Here is a 17,764-nt window from a genome sequence, read left to right on the forward strand (position 1 = left end):
ATGGTGGTGATTCGATAGAGGTTCTGATGGGGGTTCTAGCATCCAAATGATGACAATGATGAATGATGATGATTGATGATAATAGACTTAGAAAAGCAGAATGGAAAGAGAGAAGGAAAGGGAGAAAGGAGATAAAAAGAGAAAGTGAGAAAGCCAGAGGTAAGGAAAAAAGTGAGAAAGCAGGAGAAGGGAAGAGAGACAAAGAGGAAAAAATGATAGAGGGGAGGGAAGAGGATGGAGAAAGAGACAGAGAGAGACAAAGAGACACAGAGAAAGAGACAAGGGCACAGAAAAACAGAGGACCAGGCAACAGCCCAAGAGGGAGAGAGATCTGGGAGAAGGACAAAAACACTGGAAATATATTCATGCTGACATCATCACCCTTTCCCACAGTGGTCATTCACTTGGGAGGCAGCAGTGTCCATTCACTGCCTTAAAGCTAGCTTTCTGGAGCCCGGGGAGGCCATCTTTCCCTGCCTGAATGCCTTTTTTGTTGTGAAACAGTGGCCTGTTTCTGAAGGCCTGCATAAAGGGCTGAGTAATTCAGTGCAGTTGCCAGGAAGTCTGAACCACTTGTGAGCTAACAATAGTTAACTTTATCTCCCACCCCATGCTGAAAGTTCCAGCTGCAGGTCCCGAATTCTAATAAGGGCTTTACTCCGTCTTCTGAGGTTATGGTAATATTTTATCCATCTTTTTTCATTAAGACACAGTCCTAGCTACTATTGAGACACCGGAGGCGAGCACTGCAGATTGAAGGGACTGGGGGTGGGGTAGGGTAGTGCTGAATGGAAATAAGAGAAAGGAATGAAAGAAAATGGCTTTTATATTAGCTGGACTGATTTGCTGTTGAATATGAGAATCTAAAGTGGTTTGGAAGAGGAAAGAAAAAAAATTTAGCTCTGACCAGAAAACCCCTGAACCTAAAAGATTGCTTTATGTGTCTACAAATTTTCCCAAGTTTCCCAGGCTGCATGATTTCCTGCTTTTCAGTAGAATGATCAACAATTGAGGCTGATGAGGTCTTAGGAATTAGTATGAGGCTGATGGGCATCCTTTGAGGTCCATATTTGGAGACAAATGGCGCTATTCATTGTCTAGTATGAATGATGACACTGGAGATGAATGTGCTATGTATGATGATGACCAGCATCTGTGATTCATGGATTAGTTTGGCAAAACTGGTAAATGTGGCCTGGAAACTTACAAGGTGAAGGAGCAGGTCAATTTCATTATTTAGTTCTTAAGTTATCTTCCCCTTTTCTACTTGCGAATTCAAGGAAAACAAAAGAAAGGGCTGTTAATCTACCATATAAACTATCTTTCCCCTTTCCAAGGAAAGTGAAATAACTTTTCCTACTTTGAGTAGAACTTTCCCAAACTCAAAGTCACTTGGTTTATTGATATTTCAAGCTTCCTTCCCATGCCCCTTTTCTAGGGCACAAACTAAGAGGCTTTTCTGTTGTGTGTCTAGCCATATTTGCATACACTGAAGGAATACCATGGCTAAATAGGGTGAGTTTCTGTTAATTTGCCCTATTATTGGAAATACTCCAGAAAAAGTGTATTTTCATCCTTTTGCTTATACTTGGCCACCATGCCATAAAAAATAGAAGTGAAAAATTTTTTAAAAATTTAATTTTTGATTATGTATATATGCAAGACATATAACAGGCGATTCTCTTGATTCATACAGCATAACAATCTTCTTAGAATTTTTTTTAGATGTGATGCTTATCTTTTAAATTGGTGATATACTAAATGAAAGTTTGATGTAATTATTCACTTTGTGACACACAGTCCATGATGAGAAGCATACAAAGAATATAAGCTTAAGGGTGGGGATCAGCAACCAGCTGGGTGGTCTTGGAGGAGCAATTTTTGCTAGCTGGTTTAAATTCAGTTCGCTGTGTGCATGGATTTATGCTTATGTTCTGATAACTTTTGGGGCATATCTTCATCACTCTTGTAGCTAAACTCTGAGTTGGGGCTTCCAGTGGTCTCAGTTAATTGGTAAAAGGAAGATAAAGAAAAAGTGAGAGATAAAAAAAGAAGATAGTAGCTGTGATGGCAATAGTAATGCAAGTGGAGTTGTAACTAGTTTGGCATCTTTGAATGGGAAATTTAAAGGATGTAATAAGTATTGATGGGGAAGATCAGATTCCAGGTGAAAGCTGACTATAATCTATTTTCATTCTTTCTCTTTCTCTCCACCTGACAAAGAGAAACCCTGCCCTTCCCCAAACATTCACACACACACACACACACACACACACACACACACACACACACACGTGACTCTTGGTATCTGGTATCCAGGGGGAAACAGTGCTAGCTGAGGCAAACAACAGGAAAGGTACTCCACAAATTAAATTTGTTAACTAATGAAGTAAAAATAATAGAAGAAACAAGAGAGATTTTATAGATTGGTAGGAACAATTTATAAACTGACAATGGTTTAGGGTATAGAATATGAGATTTGGAAAGGACCTCAGAGGTCCAACTCAGGGGATTCACAAGATCTGGGGCCCAGGGCCCTTTTAACTCCACCAAAGAGGCTCCTTCTCTCATCTCTTTTCCGTAGTGTGGAGAAAAGCTAGCACTGGATTACTACCCTTGTAATACCATGTTACTGATGGAAGAGGGAGAGCAAGAGAGGTCTGCCAGATAGAACAAAGGGAAAGGGAAGCCTTAGGGAGAAGATAGAACACAAGTTGATTTTATTTTCTATTTATTTTCTTAAAGAAGTGTCAGATTTGTACTGACTTTGCAATGACTGTATTTCCGCTCTGGCCATGGGACTTCCAGAAGAGGTGAATGACTGGCCCAAGATCTTACAAATAAGTAGAGTCTAAACTTTGCACTACACAGTGTTTTTCCACCACACAGTATTTTTCCACCATGATCAATCAAACTAAACCAGATTCAGGGCCTAGCCACCTACACTGTGTTTTCCTAGTTAGAAACAAAATAAACAAACAAAAAAAATGTTACTATTCCTTTCTGACCTCTACTTCTTGAAATCCTTCATCATATTCAAGGTTCATCTCAGTATCAACTCCTGTATTAGGCCTTTCCTGATTTTATCGATTCTTATCTCTGTTTGTGCTGACTTTGTATATATTTCAGATTTACCTATCCATGTGCTTACCATACATCTCCTCAGGAAAATATAAACTCTTTGAGGATAAGAACTTCTCTTTTTTATCCTAGAATCCTTAGCTCCTAACACATGACTAGTACATGAGTGTTGCTTTAGAAACTTTAGGTTTCTAATCATTAAATTCTAGTCCTGTTTGAGTATTCTATTCCAGTTTAGTTTACCATTAAGCTATTAAAATATTGAGACTGGACACCCTCATTTAGATTCATGGAAGGGAAGCCAGTCACACATGTGCATGTGACATTGTCTGTCCTCTATATTGCTTAGAAAATTAGAAGCTGAACTGATACATATTCTCCGAACTTCCATCCACTCATTTTTAAAGTGGGGATAAAATGCTTGCACTGCTGACTCCTCACAATTGCACTGTGTAAATATAAATTAATATTAAGAGGAGCTGAGAAAACCTACAGGTGGCCTCTCTATTCTCAGTTTTTCTTCTAGTTGTACAGTTGTACAGCATAGCAGAGATCTCTAAGCTCTCTCTCCAACACATTTCTTAAATTGGACTTTCTATTAAATCGTACTTTCCCCATACTTAGCTAACTACATCACACATGCAGAGTATGCCTCCTATAGTTTGTCCCCTAATCCCCAAAACAAGCAAAACAGCCCCACTTTCAAAGCTAATTAATTGTCTAACATTCCCCTACAGTAACAGAAAGGATAACGTGAAACATGAAAGTAAATGGAAATCCTATTCTCCATCCTTAGAATGCCTGGGCACTCCTATTTTGTGTGTCATGAGTATTACTTGAATATTTTACTTAACTGGATCATGAAAATATTAATGCTATGTGAGAGAGGATCATTTTAATGGCCCATATTTAGGTTAAAGAGTTGACAAATCTCTCCTTCCCTTTCCTTGTCCTCCATGCCTAACTCCTCCCCTTCCCTCCTTGGTTACTTTCTACATACTATGTATCCTATCCATTCTTAAATATTTATCTGCTGGCTTCCCTATTAGAGTATAAGCTCCTTGAGGTCAGTAACTATTTTTACCTTTCTTTGCATCCCCATTGTTTAGTATAGTATTCAGAATGTTAGGAAGTGCTTAATAAATGCTTTTTGATTGATTGATCTTGAATAGGATAGTAATTCTTCCTTTTGAAATTTAAAATCCTCTGCAATCCACATCTACATTCTCAGTCTTAATTTATTTTACTCCCTTCTTACATCCTTAATTCCATCATACTGCCCTAGTGGCTGTTCCCCTTATGTGACATTACATCTCCAGTCTCCACCTGGCACAAGTGGTAACCCATATCTGAAATGCATTCCCTCTGTACTTCTGCCTTGTAGAATCCCTAGCTTCCTTCAAAGCACAATTCAGCTGTGACCTCTTGCATGTGGTCTTTCTCAATTTCCCCACTACCTCAGATACACTAGTGTTAGTACTCTTTCCTTTTGGAAATTACTTTCTTACTTTGCATATACTATAAGCTTTTTAAAAAATATTTTGTACTTTTATGTACACTATGTACATTTTACATATTTATTATTTTGTATTTTGATTCCCCTCCCCCCCCCAAGAAAAAGGAACATGTAAACTCCTTTGGAAATGGTGAGGGTAAAAATGTTTTTGTCTTCATTTTTGTATCCCTGGTGCCTAGCACATGAGAAGTGCTTAATAAATATCTATTAAGTTGTTGACTATTGTATATCATGGAGTCCTAAAAATTAATCTTCTGAAATTCCCAGTAATAGGACTAGATGACATCTAAAATCTCTCCAGTTCTAAAGCTATATGAACATATCAACATTCATATATACATGTATGCATATGTATATATACATGTATGTTTCACTACATTTCACATATAACTTTTATTTTTTAGACTATGTAACTTACATCACACCCGGTTCTGTTTCCTGGAAATTTTAACTGCATATTCTTATACGTGTATACAAATGCACTCTTTATATCAGTTTCTGAAATTATCTCTACTTCTGTGTCTGTCTCTCTTTCTCTGCATATCTTTGTGCGTTCTCTGACTCTCTGTCTCTCTCTTTCTGGGTCTCTCTCTTTCTGGGTCTCTCTCTTGGTGTCTGTCTCTATCTTGGTTTCTTTCTCTCTGCCTCTGCCTCTCCCCTTTCTCTCACTTATTAGCAATGGCTTATAAGCCTTCTTTTTCTGTGTGTATTTATTTTTTCAATTTTCTTAATTACAAGTAAAAACAATGTTTATTCTCTCCCTCCCTTTCCTCTCCCCTCCTTGAGAATGCAAGAAGTTTGATACAGGTGATACTTATGTAGTCATGTAAAACATGTTTTCATATTAGTCATGTTGCAAAACAAAACAGACAAAAAAACAAGAAGAACAAAGCAAAAAAGGTATACTTTGATCTATATATAGACTCCATCAGTTCTTTCTCTGGAAGTGGATAGTGTTTTTCATCATAAGTCCTTCAGGATTGTTTTGGAGTGCAATAATTTTAGAAAAATAGACTTGCATGAAACCATGGAGAGCAAAATGAGAAGAAACACCAAGAGAATATCATATACAGCAACAGTGATATTATTTGAAGAACAACTTTGAGTGAATAAGTCATTGTGTCTGTTATAAATACCCAAATTAACTATAAAGGACACATGAAGAAAGACACTCTCTGTATCAAGAGGAAGAACTGATTAATAGAAATGTATATAGAATAATTTGATAAATACATACATATGTGTATATATGTATACATATATACTTGTGTTTAATTTTGTATATGTATGTATGTGTGTGTGTATATATGTGTGTGTATATATGCATAAGCACACATATATACACATATATGTATATGTGTGTATATATGTATATATATATGTGTGTGTGTATATATATATATATATATACACACACACACACACACACACACACACATTCATATATATTCGTGTCTAATGGTAGCCATCTCTAGCATTGGGGATCTTTGCTTTTATCAAATAGTAGATTACTGTTGTCATTTACTATTGTGTATTTCATATGCTGATATACTTCCACATATTTTATGTTCTCTGCAGTTATTTTAAATGGAATTTCTATTTCTTCCTGGTGAGTTTTGTCAGTAGTCTGCAGAAATGCTGATTATTTATGTAGATTTATTTTATATCTTATAACTTTGCTAAAATTGTTAATTATTTCAACTAGATTTTAGTTGATTCTCTAATTATATCATCATATTGTCTGCAAATAATGAGTTTGTTTCCTTATTGCCTATTTTCATTTATAATATTTTATTATAATGATAGTATTTCATTTAAAATTTTTGTATCAGTATTCATTAAGGAAATTGGTGTTATAGTTTTCTTTGTTTTTTGCTTTGTCCTGGTTCTTGTTTCTTGTAGCTAAGGTTATCAGTACCATATTTGTATCATAAAAAGAAATTGGTAGGATTCCTTCTTTGCTTATTTCCCCAAAGAGTTTATATAGGATTAGACTTATTTGTTCTTTATAAATAAAGTTCTGTTCTTTTGTTTGGTAAAATTTACATGTAAATCCTTCTGGTCCTGGGAATTTTTTCTTAGGAAGCATATTGATGGCTGGTTCAATATCTTTTTTTAACATAGTTATTTACATATTCTTTTTCTTTGTCTTCATCTGGACAATATATATTTTGTAAATATTCATCCACTTCTCTTAGATTGTAATATTTAATGGCTGTGATTGAGCAAAATAACTCCTAATAATGGCTTTAATATCCTCTTCATTTTTGTTACTGGTAATTTGGTTTTCTTCTTTCTTTTTTTAAAGTCAAATTAACCAATGATTTATTGTATTTTTTTTTCATAAAACCGTCTCCTACTTTTATTCATTAGTCCATTGGCTTTTTCTTACTTTCAGTTTTATTTATCTTTCCTTTGATTGTTAAGATTTCCAATCTGGTGTTTAATTGGGAAGTTTTAATTTGTTTCCTAGTCTTTTTTTAGTCACATTCTGTATTAATAATGCATTTTTGCATATTGTTAATATAATTTTGCTTTTTAATGGGAAGATCTTTCTCATCCATTAATAGGCCCATGTGACCTGCTTGAGTCACATGAATCTGAGTGACATGGAATAGGAAAGGGTGGAGCAGGAAGGGTAGAATAGGAAGAAGCAGAGCTAGAGCTGAACTCAGAGGAAATTGGTCAGAGCAATCAGAATTGATTTCGTTGTTCTGCCCTTTCTCTATTTTATTGAAATGAGTTTAGAGAAATACATTTTCTCCCAAGTTCTACTTTGACTGCTTCCCAAATTTTGGTATGTTGTCTCATTGTTGTCATTATCTTTAATGAAATTATTGTTTCTATGATTTATTTTATGACCCACTCATTCTTTAGGACTAGTTTATTTATTTTCCAGTTAATTTTTCATGTGTCTTTCAATTGTCCTTTATTGAATGCAGTTTTTGTTGCATTATGACCTGAAAAGATGAATTAATTATTTCTGCTTTCCTGCATTTGGTTGTGAGGTTTTTATGCCCCAATACATGGTCAATTTTTGTGAAAGTGCCATTTACAGCTGAGAAAAAGGTATATTCCTTTCTATTCCCATTCAATTTTCTCCAGTCTTTCTGTATATTTAACAACCCATTTTGATGCTGTGAATATTTCCCTTAAAGTAGAAAACCAATTCAAATATTTTGCTTAAACATTCTCTAATAAACTAAAGTGTATTTTTCAATTTTTGTTTCTTGGCTTAACAAAACTAGGAATTTTCTACTTCCATATTAAGAAAATTGTTGTTTGTTCCTTTAGATGCCTTGTTTTCTTGTCTGTTTCTGCAGGTCCCTTTTTGCTTCTTTATTTCCCTGAACTCATTCTCACGTCACCAGTGTTCATTGCTTTTTCCTTCCTCTCTCAGTCTGCTTTCAAAGCTTTGTATCTTTCTGTTTCCCTTTCTTCAACAGTTTTTAAATACATTGTTGATTTTCCTTCGTGCTGTTTACTAGTCTCCATTTGCATCTTTTTATAGCAGATGATCTCTTAATTTCCTGTGCTAATGGTGAACAGAGGTAGCATGGATAAAAGAAATACACAGATAAATCCCAAAAGTTCATTTTAATCATTAACTTCAACCTCCTTCTCAAGAGAATCTGTTCTCAGAGTCTGTAACAAGTAATAAAATTGGCAGGCAGCCTTGGGATTTAACTCCTTTCATTCTTTTCCCCACCTTTAGATAGGAGTATGAATTAGTAGTTAAAGGGCCAATATATCTGGTGGGAGCTAGGAAGAACAGGATTGGGCAAATTTAATAAACATCCCATTAAATTCTGGAATGACATCATTGCTGGGTTTATTGTGAACATGTACATAGTAAATATTTGGCTCATATACTCATCCTATGTGTTCTCTATCAACAGAATACATGGAAATCATAAATTATTAAGCAAATTACTTAATTAAAATGGCATAAATCTTTTAAAAAATAGAAAAAGTTAAACAATGAATTGAATCTCAGCATTTTATATAATTATGGTTATTATTTCTCATAGAATAATTGAATAGATGGGGGAATTAAACAGATTCTCGAAGACTCTCACTTCAGGTTGGGAATATGCTTCACATCTTGACTGAATATTCCTCCTGTTCTTTGGTGTGGTATGCTCTAGGGATTCTGTCACTTCTTTCCTCTACCTCACATCTGCTGCTACTGAGCTTGGACTGCTGGCATAGCTGTCATTGGCTTAAATTCTGTCTTCTGCTACCATTCTCCATCTTCTGCTGCTGATTTTCCACCATTCTCTGCTTCTCTGCTACTGATCTTTAGAGTGAGATCTCCCAGGCCATTTGCCTTACAATAGTAAATATGATTATTCTGTCCTTACACAGCCTCATAGTCTCTTCCACAATGTTATGTAAAAGGGGTCAGTTAGGCAATTTAGGGATTTCTATGACTCATCTCTCCCTTCAGAAGGTCTCCAGCATGTATTACTAAATGATTTGGGTGATCAAATTCCATCTATTTTTTCCCTGTCACCATATATTGCTTACATCTCCCTCTGAATCTCTCTGAGGCCTTGGACAAACATGAACAACTGGGTCCATCTGTTCTTTGAACTCCTGTCAACTTGGGAATCCACCTTTAGAAACATTGGAAGCAGAGAAACAGCTAGTGGTCTCTGCTGGCATTCCAGCCACTATAATCAGGGTCCTTTCCCACCTTTATAAGTAGCCTTGAGTAATTAAGAACAGACACTATCAAGGGTCTTTGAAATTATGTTTCCTTCAGAGCTATGGGAGACCTTTAGAATGGGAAAGGGAAGTAAGATTAAATTATATTCTGTTGAGTACCGGGCCAATTTGGAACAGAGAAATATCACATCTCCCTTCCTCCCAAATCAAGGCAGCATTGGAGTTCTGGGACAGTTTAGAAATACAAACCTTTCTGGACAAAGAAGGAGTTGGTCTAATCCACAAGATCAGTACTAAGGCAAAGTGGGACTTAAGTCACTTCAGCATGGTCACAGGAACTTTTGGATTCAGTATAATCTCATGACCCAGGAAGCTAGAGTTCTTCATTTTATCTTGGATTGGATTTTGGATATGATCTTGGATTATGTGGGGATATTTTCATTTTGGATAGGTCCATATTTGTTTGTATTAGTAGTTTAAGATAGATTCCCCTCTGGACGGAGAAATACTACAATCTGGTATTCATCTGAATGACCTTTTTTGACCGAATTCCCCTATGGCTCTTTGATGGCCAATGTTGTCTCATAGCACCGGTTCCCTCCAAACTTGTTCAGAACTTCACATTCTTGACATGGTCTCCATGACGTGTACATGCTGTCCTATCACTCTGTTTTTCCTGTTACCAATTGAACTTAGCTTTCAACCATGCTGCCAAAAAAAAAAAAAAATTCTCATCTGTTCCTTTTTTCATGATGCTTTCATTAAAAAAAATTTTATTTTGACATAGGGCTTAGAACTTCAGGGACCATCAGTGAATGCTTTCAACCCATTACAAGCTCTCCTTAAATAATGTCATGGAAAAGAATGCTGAGTTGAGGTATCTGGATTTCCATATTTGACACAGCTACTTATTATCTGTGTGACCCTGGACAAAGTCATATGATCATAGATTTAGTGTTAAGAATGGATATTAGAGGTCATCTCTTTCAAACTCCTCATTTTTCTGATGGAGAAAAAGAAACTAAGAATAGTGAAGTGACTTGCCTAAGGTCACTTATAGAAATAAAGCAATATTCAGGATTCAAATCATTTAGTCCAAATCCAACGCTCTTTTTTTCCAGCAGCTAGGTGGTTCAGTGGTTAGAATGCTGGTCCTGGAGTTAGGAAGACCTGTGTTTCAATTTGGCCTCAGACATTTATTAACTGTGTCATCCTGGGTAAATCGTTTAACTTCAGTCAGTGTCAGTTTCCTCAATTTTAAAATAAGATAATTGTAACAACTACTGTGAGAATCAAATGAAATCATCTTTGTGACGTGTCTAGCACAGTATCTGGTTCACAGTAAGTTCATAATAAATGCTTCTGCCATACTACAACCTTATTCCACAACTTTGCTCCTCTGGGTCTCAGTTTCCTTAGCTGTGAAATGATGGGAATGAACTCACTGGTTTCTAAGTTGCTTTCAACTTTTAATCAGTGATGCTTTTGTGAGTGAACATTTTATGTTGAGAAGGTATGGAACGCTTCTGATGCATTTATGAGCACTGACTTCTCTGTGATTCAGTCATTTATACACTGCGTGAAGAGTTTCCGCTGATATGATCACAGAAGAGGAAAACTCAGAGGTTCAGACATCCATTTTTGATGAGATTCTGTGCCTCAGCACTTGGGTTACATGCTGGGTCCTATAATACTACCCATACAATTCTGGAAATCTAGTGCTGGCAGACTTCCTCATGAAACATCCACTCCTTCCTGCTTCCCTGGACAGGAAACACTGCAAAGCAGCTGTTTGGAGGTTGTTTCAGAACTTCCACTTCCCTTCTGAATAAGGCAACACTATACATATCAGCTAGAAAGTGGACAAAGGGAAATCTAACCCAGCCCAAACAGCAAGTAAAAAAATAAATTAAACAAAAAACAACAGAATGAAACACTCAAATCTACATAGATCCATTTTTGAGAAAAAAACAAACCAAAATCAAAATAAAATATAGTGCTACAAAAACAAAAGAACAGCTAGGACAGCCTGGGTGAAGATAAATAAATCCTACCCTTTGATTCTTCTACAAAATGCCCTAATACTTTCAGTAGCAAAGCATGAAGAAAGAACGCAACATTCCAAGTATATTGAAAACAGGTATAGGTAAGGAAGGATGGGAGAGATAGAATTTGGAACTCAAAATTTTAAAAAAATGCTTAAAAACTTGTTTTAACATGTAATGGAAGAAATTATATATATATATGCACATACATATGTACATGCACATACATACACACATATATACATATATGTGTTTGTATATATCTCTATCTCTATCTCTATCTCTATCTCTATCCATCTGTCTACACATACGAAAAAAGAAAAGCAATGAGACACCTAAGAATTTTTAAAAGGCAGAAATAGGTTGAGGACTAACATGAGGTAATCCACTGTATTAGCGATGGTCACTTGAGCATATACTTCAATTTTTTTTTCCGGTGAGTCACACTGTCTTGCTCTTACTCTGCTACCTGGGATTGGAATGGAAATTCATGACAGTCCAGGACCCTTTCCCTTATAACCATGGTATAACATAATATAAAGAGTATTGGCTTTGGTACTAGTTAACTCTTTGTCTTTTGGAAAGTGGCAATCTTTTGACAATCTCAGTTTCATTTTTCTGTTAATTGGAAACAATAATACATAGACTACTCATAGGGCTAATGCAAGGGAAAGAAAAAAGTGTTTTGTAAATGCTAAAAGGTTACAAAACTACAAGTAACCCTTTTCAGCAATGCCTAATATACTATGGATAGTGGGAAAACTCAAATAATAGAAAATAAGGCAAACATAAACCTGGCCCAGGGTTCTAAGATGACCTCGTGCAAAAAGAAGTCACTTGTGGGCATGAGTGTTCCTAAGAAGAAAATATTTTGATTTTTGAGTTTTTAACATTGCCATTTTTACATGCATGTTTGGGATTGTAGTCACAGGGCCTTAATGTATCCCGAACCCTCTTAATGTGGGAGAGAAACTACAGTGCCCTGAAGAGCTGTTGTGGGTGGGAAGAAATATATATACTGACAACAGTAACCATAATAACAATAGTATGTCCGAGGGAATGTGATCCAACTAATTTTAGAGCTAGACAGCTCCCAAACAAACAGCATTAGCCATACAAGTAGCTACAAGAGTCAGGGGACATTCTGTAAGTGAGCTTAGTGTGAGGCAGTCACACTCTGTTATCTTCAGCTGCATGCATCCACTCAAGAATTATCATCATCATATCAGTTGATATGAAAGAATGGCAAAAGAACACCCATGTCATTTTTCAAGTATGAAGGAGAGCCTTGTTTATATATAGGGTGTTCCAAATGTATTAGTATACTTTTGAGCTTTGGTATTTTAAAACGAGACTAAGACTTTTAAAACGTCCTCTTCATCCCCCATTTATCTGAGTGTGTGTATTTACCTATGGAAATAATAAAGAGACAATCTAGTTTTATCCAAACATCTAAAAAAAGGACTTAGGTGATATTCAGTGTTAAAGAATGATGAAAATGATAATCAGAATAGAAACTGTGGCATTCCCACGCTGTTTCTCTATTTCTTCTTCTGCCTTTCCCCCAACTTTTAAAAGCTGGGAGCAACTATTAGGCAAAGAAACAGCAGACCTGAATTTTGCCAGGGTAATCTGGCTGGAGTCACCTTCCAAGGGATGATGTGAATACACAAGTAAACTTTCTAAAATGAGTCTTTTCGAGACTGTAAAATGCTCCATTCAGACGGACACTCAGTATAAAAAAAGAAAGCTGCCCATGGGTAAAAGAAACACAAAATGGAATAAGAGAGTAATATCTCTCAGAATTACATTGGGAGCCCTGCAGGAAGTCTATTGAGCACAGAGCAGATAAAAGCAGAGCAGGAAAAGATTTTGGCCAGAGTGGGTGCAGAACAATTAAGAGTGAAACTACTAAGGACAGGCTTTCCTTTGAATAGTTCAGGGGCAGATTTGGCTGGAGGGCAGCAGGCAAGTTTTGTTCCCCAAAATGCTTGACAGTCGCCTCGACCTACTCAGAGACCTTCAGCCCTGCATTGGGGGATGTCGTTTGAAATCAGTCATCGTGCCTTCATTCAGACATGACACTTTCTGCTTTTCTTTCCAGATACCCTCTTGGGTCTTCTTTGGCAACAGAGTCTAATTTCAAATCCATGCGTGTCCTTGTCTCTTTTGAAGGAGGAACTATTATTAATCACTGCATCTGATTGGTTTCAATGATGCTTGATCCCAGGGTTACAATTTTTTAACTTAGGAGAAATATTGTCAAATACAGTAATGTGGTCCTTGCCTGGCTTTGGAAAGAAAAAAATAACTCCCCCCCCCCCCCCCCTTTTTACTTTATCTAGATAATAAGGGACATGGTACAACAGAAAGAGTAGCAGATTTGAAGTCAGAAGTTCTGGATGCAAATCTTGACTTTTCAACAAACCACCTATGAGACCTTGGGCAGGTCATTTATCTCTGCGTCTTAGTTTCTTCCTCTGTTCTCCAGTAAGATTAGGGGAATTGCACTGATCTCTAAGTCTTCCAGATCTGCTTTTCATGGGATTTTCTGATTCATTTCATTCTTACCTCCAGAATAATAACTAATATTTACATAGCACTTAACAATTTCAGAGCAGTTTACATCCATGATCTAACCTAATGCTCACAACAATCCTGTAAGGTAAGTAGTGACAATAACATTCTGCTCATGCAGAAGCGGAACCTAAGGCTTAGAGAAGTTAAATAACGCATCTCTGGCCAAATGGTAAATAAATCACAGAGCCAAGACTTAATTGAACTCCTGTCTTCTGACTCCAGAATTGGTATTCTTTTTCCTATTCCAGAGTACACTTCTCTATACATTGATTATGTTCACATGAAGTATACATCCATATATTATGCAGAGTTATTTTGATATACGTATACAGATCTATAAAGATGGCTTTAAAATATATGCCAAATCTGTAAGTCCAGTTGTCCATAGAGTCATTGATAGGCTAAACATATTTGTCCTATTTTTCCTTTTACAAAATCAATTTAATTGGGGGCAGCAAAAATGGCAAATATATTTGGGTTTGATATCCCTTTTAGTATCCTGCTTCTTTTAATTTGGATCCAAGTGTTTTCTTCTTGTGATTCAATGTTGCTTTATGGATTTGTTCAAATGAATTGTGTGCTCTGCTTTATACTACAGAGTTTGTGTTGGTTGAATGAAAGTAAGGTTAAAAGAAGTGGGTCAGGGCAGGGGAAATGTACATCAGTTCCTGGGAAAATGAACCATTTGCTAAGCAGACACCATGTAGGACAGAGCTGTGTTAGAAAGGAGAAGGATTCTGAGACATGGGAAAATACAACCTGTTCCAATACCCTTCACTGTTTCTTTCTCTCTTATGTACCTTCTGAAGAAAGTGTTTGAACAAACACTGCACTAACAGTGAATAAAGCAGGAGTGAAAATTAAACTGTAGTGTAGGTTATACTATTAACTTCTGTTTATGGACTGGGTTGCTGGCTTTCTCTGGATCTTAATTTCTATGTGATCTTTTAAGTTATGTGGCAGGCATTTGCTGGCTCACCATCAAAAGAAAGTACCACTAAAAACTCTACAGGAGGAAAACTGATCTTACTTCCCATGATCATCCTGACCTCTGGTACCTGAATTAGTCCTACATTGATTTGACCTAGGATTTCTCTTGGATTTTTTTTTTTCTCCTGTAGATCCCTTTCTTGGCTGCATGTTATTCACCCCTACTTGGTGAGGGCATTCTTAAAGCTCCACTTTTGCTTAATTTTGGTGCTACAGCTTTCATTTCCCCTCTGCTCCCAGATCTCTTCTCTATGCCCCCTGCCCTTCCCTCTACCCCCTACAAACAACTGTTAACACTTCAGCATGGGCCAGCCAGGCCAAACTTGACACCTAGTGGTTGGATCTCACAGACTGTATAAAGAGAGATTTTTTTATATGGAGCAAATGTAGTTTGCTCCTGGGATGTAAGAAGAATCACAGAATGTTAGAGTTGTGATTGGTAGGACCTTTGAAATAACCTGGTTTCAACCCCTTATTTTTGCATATGAGGAAACTTCCTAATCATTAGAGATTTCCAAAAGTAAAAATTACCTGCTGTGGGAGAAAGTGAGTTTTCCATATTTGAAATTCATTGGTCAGATGTTTGATGTCCAGTTGTGGGGGATGTTGTCAGGGACTCCTGATCAGCTACAGGTTGAACTGGGTTTCAGATTTAGAATGGAACAGGACCTTCAAGGCCCTCTAGTTCATACCCTCCCATTAAACAGATGAGAAAACTGAGACCCAGAAAGGGTGAATGATTTGTCCAAGGTCACACAACTGGCATGGTGAGGAATCCTAGCTTTGGCTTCAAAGAAAACACACTTCCCACTCCATCAAAATGCTGAGATTTGAGAAACTGAGTCTCTGAGAGGTGAAATAGTTTGTTCTAAGCAGTCCTCTATAAATGGAAGAGCCTAGACTCGAACCCAGGTCCATTGACTACAGGCTGATGGGCTTTCCTCTATACTGTGTTCCACTATGACACCATTCAAGTTAGAGAAAAATTGTAAACAAGACAGATTTTACTCAAGTACCTAGAGCCACTAGCTTCCTTCAGCAGCTCTGACTAAAAAGCAAATGAAAAACTCAAATTGGAGGGATATTGCAGATTAGAATACAGGCCTTTGCAAGGCTTCATTAAATAGCAGACCCATTTCACCAGGAACTTTTTTTTTTTTTTTTTTTTGAAGAACACTACAAAAACAGCATTTTACTCCTAAGACCCTCTGGAGCGTCAGGAGAAGCCTTTCTGTGAAGCTCAGACCCTTTAAATGCCCTTGAAAAATCCATGCTGCTCATTGGACCAGAAAAATGTAGTCCTCCCTAGAAGAACCTATTCCCAGATACACTGTGGGAATTTTAAGTTAATTCTGAGCCAGCTTCCTATGCTGTTGATTCTAGTGAATAAATCTACTGTTTCCCCTTAAGACTGAGAGTCTTAGGATATTTTAGCTTTCCCCCAACCCCACAACATTTGAATATTTAACTGTAGTTTGACTCAGTACTTGTCCCAAACTCTCAGTCTTGCTATCAGAAGAGACAGAAGATTCAGGCGCAGAAGGAAGCCAACATTTCTGCCCTTCACATTCACATTTAGCACAGAACTTGGCCCATGGCTAAGTAATAAATACTTGTTAGCTTCAGTTTCTTTGTCACCAGAGAGAACTGCCCATTTCCAGTATTAGAATGTCCAAGTTTCTCGTAGCATAAAGTCATTTTCTTGTCCTTCTCCCTCTTCACCCTTTCCCCTCAGCTCCCCAGCCACACACATTTCATTTCTCCTTTCTCAGATCACTGCAAAAGGCAAGTGGCATATCGAGGACATGATAAACTCTCACCAAGTTGCAAATAAGCACATAATTTGACAGGGAACACACCAAGGGAAATGAAAACAGATTATTCTCTCTAAAGCCATAAACACTTTGCTGTTTTTTTCTTGTTCTTCACGTTGTACTCCCTCTCTCTCTGCGCCGCACCTTTTATTTAAACACAGGGTCACCTCATGACAATGTAGTCCAGGCTGTACAGAGTATTGGCTGGCTTTTGTCAATACTTATGCTACTGGTAATTTTACCCTGTGTAAGTAAAAAGCAAAGAACACAGGTTGCCTCAGGACAAATACATTCACGGAACGAGGGGGTTAAATTCATTTTTAATTTACCCACAGATGGATGCACCCAGTTTTTCCTTTATCTGAGAAGCCCGCATCCATAGGACTGAAATAACAAATATTCAGGAAGCAGCATTGACTGTGAAATTTAACAAAGGGAATTAGCTACAGTAGGTGAACAAGTAACTTTAAATAGCGGAAGCCACAAAGAGAATTAAGGCTGATAAAAGAAAACCAGTAATTACAATATTAGTGCCCTTTGCACATGAGATTCCTAAACTATTTTCAAAACCTACCCACATTTCCTTCCTCTTCCATCTCAAAAAATGGCAAAATAAAACAAAATATTGTATAACTAATGTACTTTGTAGATTGTTTCCACTACAGTTTGGAGTCACTATTTGTATGTGCCTATGGAACTCTTTTCAAATGTTAGCCATTACTTTCTGTCAAAAATTAATCCCAAACCAGTTTTTTACAAAGTTTTTTTTTCTTCCAAAAAGAGATGAATAACACACCTAATTTTCTTCAGCATTTATCCAGCAGGAAAAGGACTCCAGTCCTGTTCTTTAATATTTAATAAAAACTTAATTAATTTTTTAAATAAAAGATTTCATTTCTAATTTATACTCACCTTCAGGAGCCCACTAAAGCTTATGCCATGATGTTAGGCCCACATAAAAGGTTATATCTACTTGAGGTTTTTTTTATTGTTATTTTAAGTTAGCTATAATTTTTTTAAGCTTTAAAAAGCATTGATCTGAAACAGCTAATCTCACTGAAACTGTC

General features: G+C 36.7%; 1 long non-coding RNA gene across 1 annotated transcript in view; it reads left to right on the forward strand.

The window, feature by feature from the left end:
• Positions 1-596: 596 nt before the first annotated feature.
• Positions 597-17,764, forward strand: part of LOC140527144 (uncharacterized) — a 233,725-nt gene continuing 216,557 nt past the window's right edge. The window contains exon 1 of the long non-coding RNA XR_011974696.1: positions 597-677. This is a non-coding gene — a long non-coding RNA (uncharacterized lncRNA). The remainder of the gene's footprint in view (positions 678-17,764) is intronic.

The sequence above is a fragment of the Notamacropus eugenii genome, chromosome 2, assembly GCF_028372415.1.
Source record: "Notamacropus eugenii isolate mMacEug1 chromosome 2, mMacEug1.pri_v2, whole genome shotgun sequence".
Taxonomy (NCBI): Eukaryota; Metazoa; Chordata; class Mammalia; order Diprotodontia; family Macropodidae; genus Notamacropus; species Notamacropus eugenii.